Source organism: Cucumis melo, chromosome 11 (genome assembly GCF_025177605.1).
Source record: "Cucumis melo cultivar AY chromosome 11, USDA_Cmelo_AY_1.0, whole genome shotgun sequence".
In the NCBI taxonomy this organism is placed as follows: Eukaryota; Viridiplantae; Streptophyta; class Magnoliopsida; order Cucurbitales; family Cucurbitaceae; genus Cucumis; species Cucumis melo.
The window spans coordinates 24,622,346-24,629,528 of record NC_066867.1 but is presented as its reverse complement, the minus strand read 5'-3'; positions in this window follow the sequence as shown (position 1 = coordinate 24,629,528).

The window sequence follows — 7,183 nt, the reverse complement described above, 5'->3', positions numbered from 1 at the left end:
GAAATTTAGTTTAAGCGATTTAATCCCTCTAATTTTGTATCAATTTAGTCCATATATATTATAAAATATTAATTTAGCATCTTACGACTTGTAAAGATTTAGCCCCCTAAAAGAGAAGGGTCCAAGTTGAATTGAATTTCTTGATATTTAGATTGACAAAATAAGAAACAACCAAGTTTATTCATAGAAGAAAAGAAAACCTAAATTGGTATATAATTAAAATTGCAGATTTTTGTAACAAATTTGAAAGTATAGGGTTTAAATTATCCACAAATTCAAAAAGTACAATAACTAAGGCCATTTTCATTTTTATTTTTGACAATTAAGTATAGATAGACACCAATTTCACCTCTAGATTTGTGGTTTTTTATCTACTTTCCAATGAAAATGATAAATTAAAAAACTGAGTCCAGTGACCGAACTGAAGGCAGTCAGTTGGGTTCGATTTGGAAAAATGAAACTATTCTAAAGAATAAAACCAAGACTTTTTCTCTTTGACAGTCGAGATCGATTCAAATTTTTACTAAATTGACCATCGTTGATTCGGTGATGGTTTAATCGAAAAACCAACTCCTACCGATCGCTACATAACCCTACGTTCTACTAATGTTTTAAAAAATTAAATCAAGTTCTTAAAACTAAACATATCATTTTTAAAATTGTTTAAGAATCCAACTCTTTACTTAAACAAGGTAAAAATAATAACAAACGATATCAAGTAGAAATAAAACTCGTTTAAAAGAAAGCCTTAAATTATTGACAATTATTAAACTACTATTAATTTTGAAAAAAACATTAATAACCAAAATTCATCGACTAAATAATAATTTTACAAAGGTTAAAAGTAATTAAAGCGCTTTAACCTAACTAAAAATTATAAAAACTTTTGGAGAAGGTTTGAGAAGTAGCACATTTTTTGTTTACATTTCAAAAGTAGAACACTTAAAAAAAACTTATAAATTTGTTTTTCTCGATCATTCCTAACCAACCTCAAGACTAAGATTCTTCTCAAATTCTAAAAAAATCATTTCAACATAATTTCTCGGTTCATCTCGATCGAGATTAGCATCGATATTGTCGGTTTTGTTTTAAATTTCAAAATAAAGGATATTCTCAAATAACCAAAATACCCTTGGAATCCTGAACGTTACATATTTGTAAACCCTAAACCATGTGATCATTCTGTTCGAGACGAAATGTGTTTGCTCCCAAAAGTGAAGAGATTTGTTTGATTTTTGCTCGTTGAAATTTCAAGAAGTCACCTCCAAGCTTAAATCTGTGAAAGTGATTTACTTTGAACGATGTCATAGTTTAGGGATGGATTTTAGGTTTTGTTATAGGGCTTTCTGTGAAATTTGAGGCGAATGGAAAAATATAAAGTTGGTTTTCTGTTGTAGTTGGATGTAGAAGTCAATTTTAACTTAATGCAGGTGGTTTCCTTTGATAAATCTCGATACTTTAATCAATTTAGGCTCGTATAGATGAATAATCTCGATCGAGATTGATGAAATTGTCCCAAGATTTGTTGAATGAGTCTCACGATTTGTTATGTTTCACATGCATTATCTCGAGGACGATTTCGCCCGAGATTGGTCCGAGATACATCACATAGTGCATATAAAATCCTTATCTGTGACATTCTGGTGCATTGTTGCCCGACTTCAATAGCTTAATTCATGTTATTCTCAATTGAGATAGTCTCGAGTTTTATGACAGATTACTGATTTTGCTTTGTTATGTGTGTTTTCTATTTTGCAGATACCTCTTGTCACCAAAATCAATACTACAAACTTCTTCCTAGCTAATTTGACATATTGTCCGCACTTAGCAAAGACCATCTCAAACATAAAAAATAAGTTAACACCTAGGCAGATATATATGTTTAGGAAAACCATGTTTGGTCATTTCTTGGACATTAGGTTGATGTTTAATGGACCTCTGTGTCATTAAATCTTGTTGAGATAACTCGAGGATGAACGAAACAACCTAATTAGTTTTAAATTACTCGGTCAGAAGGTCTTCTTTAGACGAGAGGATTTTGATATTATCACAAGGTTGAGGTTTGAGACGAGATGTGTCGTTCAGTTTAAACAGGAGAAAGCCCTTAGATTGAGACAGTTATACTTGGACAATAGAACAAATATGAATGAATTTGAGTTGAACCAAGAGTACCCAACCCTAAATTTTGAGAGTGAGAAGGATGCAACGAAGATGTCCCTATTTTATTTCATCGAGCTAACGATGATGGAGAGAGAGAGGAGGCAACACATGGACTAGATCATGTTAGGCCTCATAGATGATTTGAAGGGCATCGTAAGCTACAACTAGAGTGAGTTGATATGGGTTAAGACCCTGGGTAGCTTGAAAGGGGCACTGAATGGAAAAATTGCCTTGCATAAGAAGAAGCCTAAAAACAATAAGTCCCCAGAGTCTTATAGCCTATATGTCCATTCGTCTTTTAGGTTAGTAATTTTATGCTTTTTTTTCCAGTAGTCAATAGTTTTGTGCCTATTGTTCTTTTGTTAACATTATTGTCCCATTTTTAGGTTTGAGCGTATGAGATGGTGTTGTCCATGAATAGATAAAACCTGTTTGCAACAAAAGTAATTAAATAGAACCATTAACTCAAATTCAATTGGGATTTAGAAAAACCAGTACAATGGAAAAATTACAGAAATTAAATTATTGTAACCTAAAAGCTAAGCATACTTTAAAAAAATAGAAATAAAGAGAAAAAAATACTTATACTACTACAAAAACAAACTCTCTTGATGTTTTTTAACTGTCAAGAATTACATACATTGAAGTCTCTATATCTACTCAAAACAGCAAGAATGAGGCACCACCACTTGAAAACCTCCCTAATCTCTGAGCAATTTGAGAATTTGGTTTGTGGGAACCAAAGTGATTTTTGGGAAGAATATAGAGTTTTTTCTTTTTCTTTCTTAAAAATTATACAGAGAACTTAGAAAAATTGTTTTTATATCTCTATTTGCCTACTTCCAAGAAGAGGAAGTTAGGACGAGAGATTAGGATACGTGGGAAAGCATGCCATGTTCCCTAGATAACTACGACGTAAAGGAGTTATTTATTTAATTTAATAATTAATTAATTAATTAAAATAATAATTAATTAAATCATATTTAAATGAATATCTCTCGCATAACCTATAGTTTTAATTTAATTAAATTTAGTTTAATTAAATAGATTTAAATTAAAATTTTAATTAATTCTCAAATTAATTAATTGCTAAATTAAATATCTTATATTTAATTTAATCCAAATATGAATATATTCATATATAAATTTCTCTCATAAACTATAGTTTAATGTATATCATATGCACATTAAAAATTAATTTATAGTTTTAATATGAATCTAATTCACATTAAATTAATATTTGAAATCATTCAAATATTTTATTCTCTTATATATTAATTTTGAATCATATCTAAAAATTAAATTTATATTATAAAGTTTAATTAAAACAAAAACTTTATATTATCATGTATCGCAATACATTATATTAATTCCCAAAACAAATTTGAACATTTCAAATTACAATTAATATATATTAACCTCATTACCCTTTACGAGCTAGGGAAGGAAACCTAATGGACCTACAGATCATAAGCTACAACGATATGAAATTAATTGGTTGAACTCATTAACCATATTAATCAATATTTGTTAAGTGTGTGTACACTCTACTAAAGACTCACAGTTGAACTTTTCTCACTATATATATTTTTGTGTCCACAGATATATACCAATAACAATAAGTTAGTCCCTCAAAGTGTTTGTAACGCCAGCTAGGTCAAATTACTATTTTATCGATAGGTTACTTCTAGTCCTTAAATACCAGTGCTCCTTTAACGAACAACCTGTTTATGGTCCGACCAATAAACAAAAACCCCTCTTTGGCCATAGAGAGGGTAGGACTCTTTGTTCAACTTTCAAAGACACCATTTAAGAAAACACTCATCTACTTACTTTAAAGTCGGGAAGGAATGAATTCCATCTTGTGTGATTATGTTTTCAGCTCTTCACTTGGTATTGTCCCCAAAATGATAAGCATATTAAGTCGACAAATTGGCGAATCTCACCATTACAAATCAAATAACAATCTCTCATGAACTGGAATTCATAATATACTCAGAATTAAGACTAAGTTACCTAGGTCATCCTAATGAAATAGAAACCAAATTAACTAGTTAATAAAGTTACATCTAGTGGTTACTATTTCATAATCTGATCTTATGCAAACTCATTGCATAGGATACCCTCACCTGTATGTCATCTACACAAATGCGCATTTGTTTCAAATACAAAGTGAGTCGTATCCATAGTATTACTAGAATAAGGTACCCAGTCTTATCCCTATATAATAAACACTTTAAGTTGTATCTTGAATTATATGTCTCTAAACCCTAAATCTTGAACTATATGTAGAGACATATAGGGATCAACCCTATCCCTATCTGTCTTAAGTTGTATATACTAATCCATGTATGTCTCTACATATAGTTCAAGACTCATCAAATAACTTTGAATGTTAGTTTATTATATTTAAGTTATTAAGACAACATTAGTAATAAATAATATTTTATTAAAATTACAAAAATAACACTTTATTAATGACAATCAATAGATTACATTGACTTCTACGAGTTTGAGGACATAAAACCCAATAGTTCATAAGTGGACAGGTAGTTAATAGGCATCGCATGATGCGATACCACACATCATGCGATAGAGTTTCACTTACTCACCTGGGTTGAAAGTGATTGAGTCATTGGTTTTCAAGTCGCAACTGGTACGTTTTGGTTTCTTTGGTTATTTCACCTTTGCATTAGGGTTAAGGTTTAATAACTAATATATTGTTGGTTGATGTTCCAAATTCAGGCTATATACAAGTGATTGAGCCAACAGAAGAGGAGTGTACATATCTGGATTGGAGTCTTGATATTCCTTTTACAAAACGCCCATTGCATAGGTTGCTCATCTTCGAGATGATGATGCTCTCCCTACTCATCCTTATGCTCAACATCAACTTCCACTCCTTGCCCATCCTCGTGAGTCGTGAGGATAACCCTGATGCCTATACTCTTGACATTAGTAACCCTTCAACATACATGGAGCCCATGTCGGAAGCCATTGCGGACCGCATGGACTCCAGACTGGACAACACTGAGTTCAAGTTGGACCACATGGATTCTAGATTAGACTACATGGAGTCATCCTTTACAACTGAGTTATCAGCCATAAAAGAGTTGCTCATGGTCTTAGTCAAGGTATGTTATGTTTGCATTCTTTTTGTTTTCATTTAAATTAAGCAGTACATGAATGTTTAATTAATTGGTTCATGATCGTTTAGGCTTGACATATTTTTTATTTTTTTCAGAGTGTGTCTTAGAATCTTCATGCAACATCAAGAGACACCAATGATGGGAACAATCGTAAGAAAGAAGGTGATAAGGATGGACATGTACACGAGGACCACAACATTGATGTGGATGAGATCCATCAAGTTGGCAAAGATTAGTTGAATCAGTGGTAGATCCATGGTAGATTCGATTGAAGATATCGTGGCCCAATCAATAGTCCACATGGTGGATAATCTGGTTGAAGACGTTGTGCTAGGCTTCCAATCCTACCATATGAGGAACAACAATCTGAAGGACTTCCTTTTAACATACAAACGCTTACTAAAGAAATCCGATCGAACCATTACTAGATAAGGACGAGGTATGTACAACATGCAGAACTTAAGGTATAGGGTTTAGGATCACTTAAGGTCATTTACTAAATCTTAATGGATTGCAGGACAAGGACGCACCTCTACCACAACGTAAGAGAAAGAAGCCTATATGAAGGAAAGAAATAAAAAGAATCGACTAATGAACCCTCGCCTATAGTTCATGTTTTAGAAGTCAAAGAGAGGCCGTGGGTATCAAGATACGATCCCCTTTGGCTAGTGGAGGTGTAATTGTCTTGGAGGAGAAATTCGAAGATCAAAACCGTAGAGCGAACTGTTGTTTACACATTCTGGAAAAAGGATTTCTTCCAGACATTAGAGAAAAACACTTGGGTGTTAAGAGATGTAAGTTTACAGTTACATGTTATTTATTTAATATGCTATGCCGCTAATAATTTACTTTTTTATAGACCATGGATTTATTGATGATGCATGTGCGGAAGAAGATGCTTTCAAGGATGGATTTGTGCATCTACCAGTTTTTGGTATTAGACGAATCATTTATGGTTACCTCTCTCTACTTAAAAAGGCTTTATCGAAATTAGATTGATGAATGCTTTAGTATTTCTAATTTTTCTTTTCCGTGTTCTATAAGGATTCAATTCAGGCGAGTGAAATGGTTCCTACATGTTTGGATGACAATAGGGGTGTTAATTCAATATGGTAACAAGGACGTATGGATGAACCAAACTTCCTATGTCCAACTGTGGACCGATCCAAAACTAAGATCTTCTTTGACTACGCCATTGGTATCATTAAGGATCGCAGATCATGGTTAGAAGTTAATTTCTAAAACAACATTGGTTGATAGTTGCGGTTGACATAAAGCATTGCAAGATACATGTCTTCAACTCTATGCTCAACTATAACGACCAAATGATTGTTGACGAAGTTCTCCGAACGATCACACGTGTCATTCTCTCACTCATGATAGTTGTCATACTTGACACTTCAACCACACGATTCAACTACCGCCCATGGCCAGTAAATAGGAGCGAAGAAGTGCTATAGTATGGAAGTTGTTGGATTATGCTATTTTTTGTGCTAATTAAGACCGAAAACCCTAAGATGCTATAGTGAAGTGGAAAAAGAAAATGAATTGTAATGTGTCATTTAGGACTCGAAGACCTATGACTCAATCACGTTCAACCCAGGTGGGTGCATGCAACTCCATTGCATGATGCATGGTATATATATATATGCATATGTGCTAACTTATTATTATTATTTTTAATGTTTGAGACAGTCTTCATTAAGTGCAAACAACACGTCACATTTACAAGGAAGAAGTTGGAATTGCGGATTTTGATGACAAAAGGCGTTTGCAAAATATAAACACACACATAACAAAGTAAAATCACTAATTTGTCCTAAAACTCAAGGCTATCTTAGCTGAGAATAACATGAATTAAGATATTGAACTTG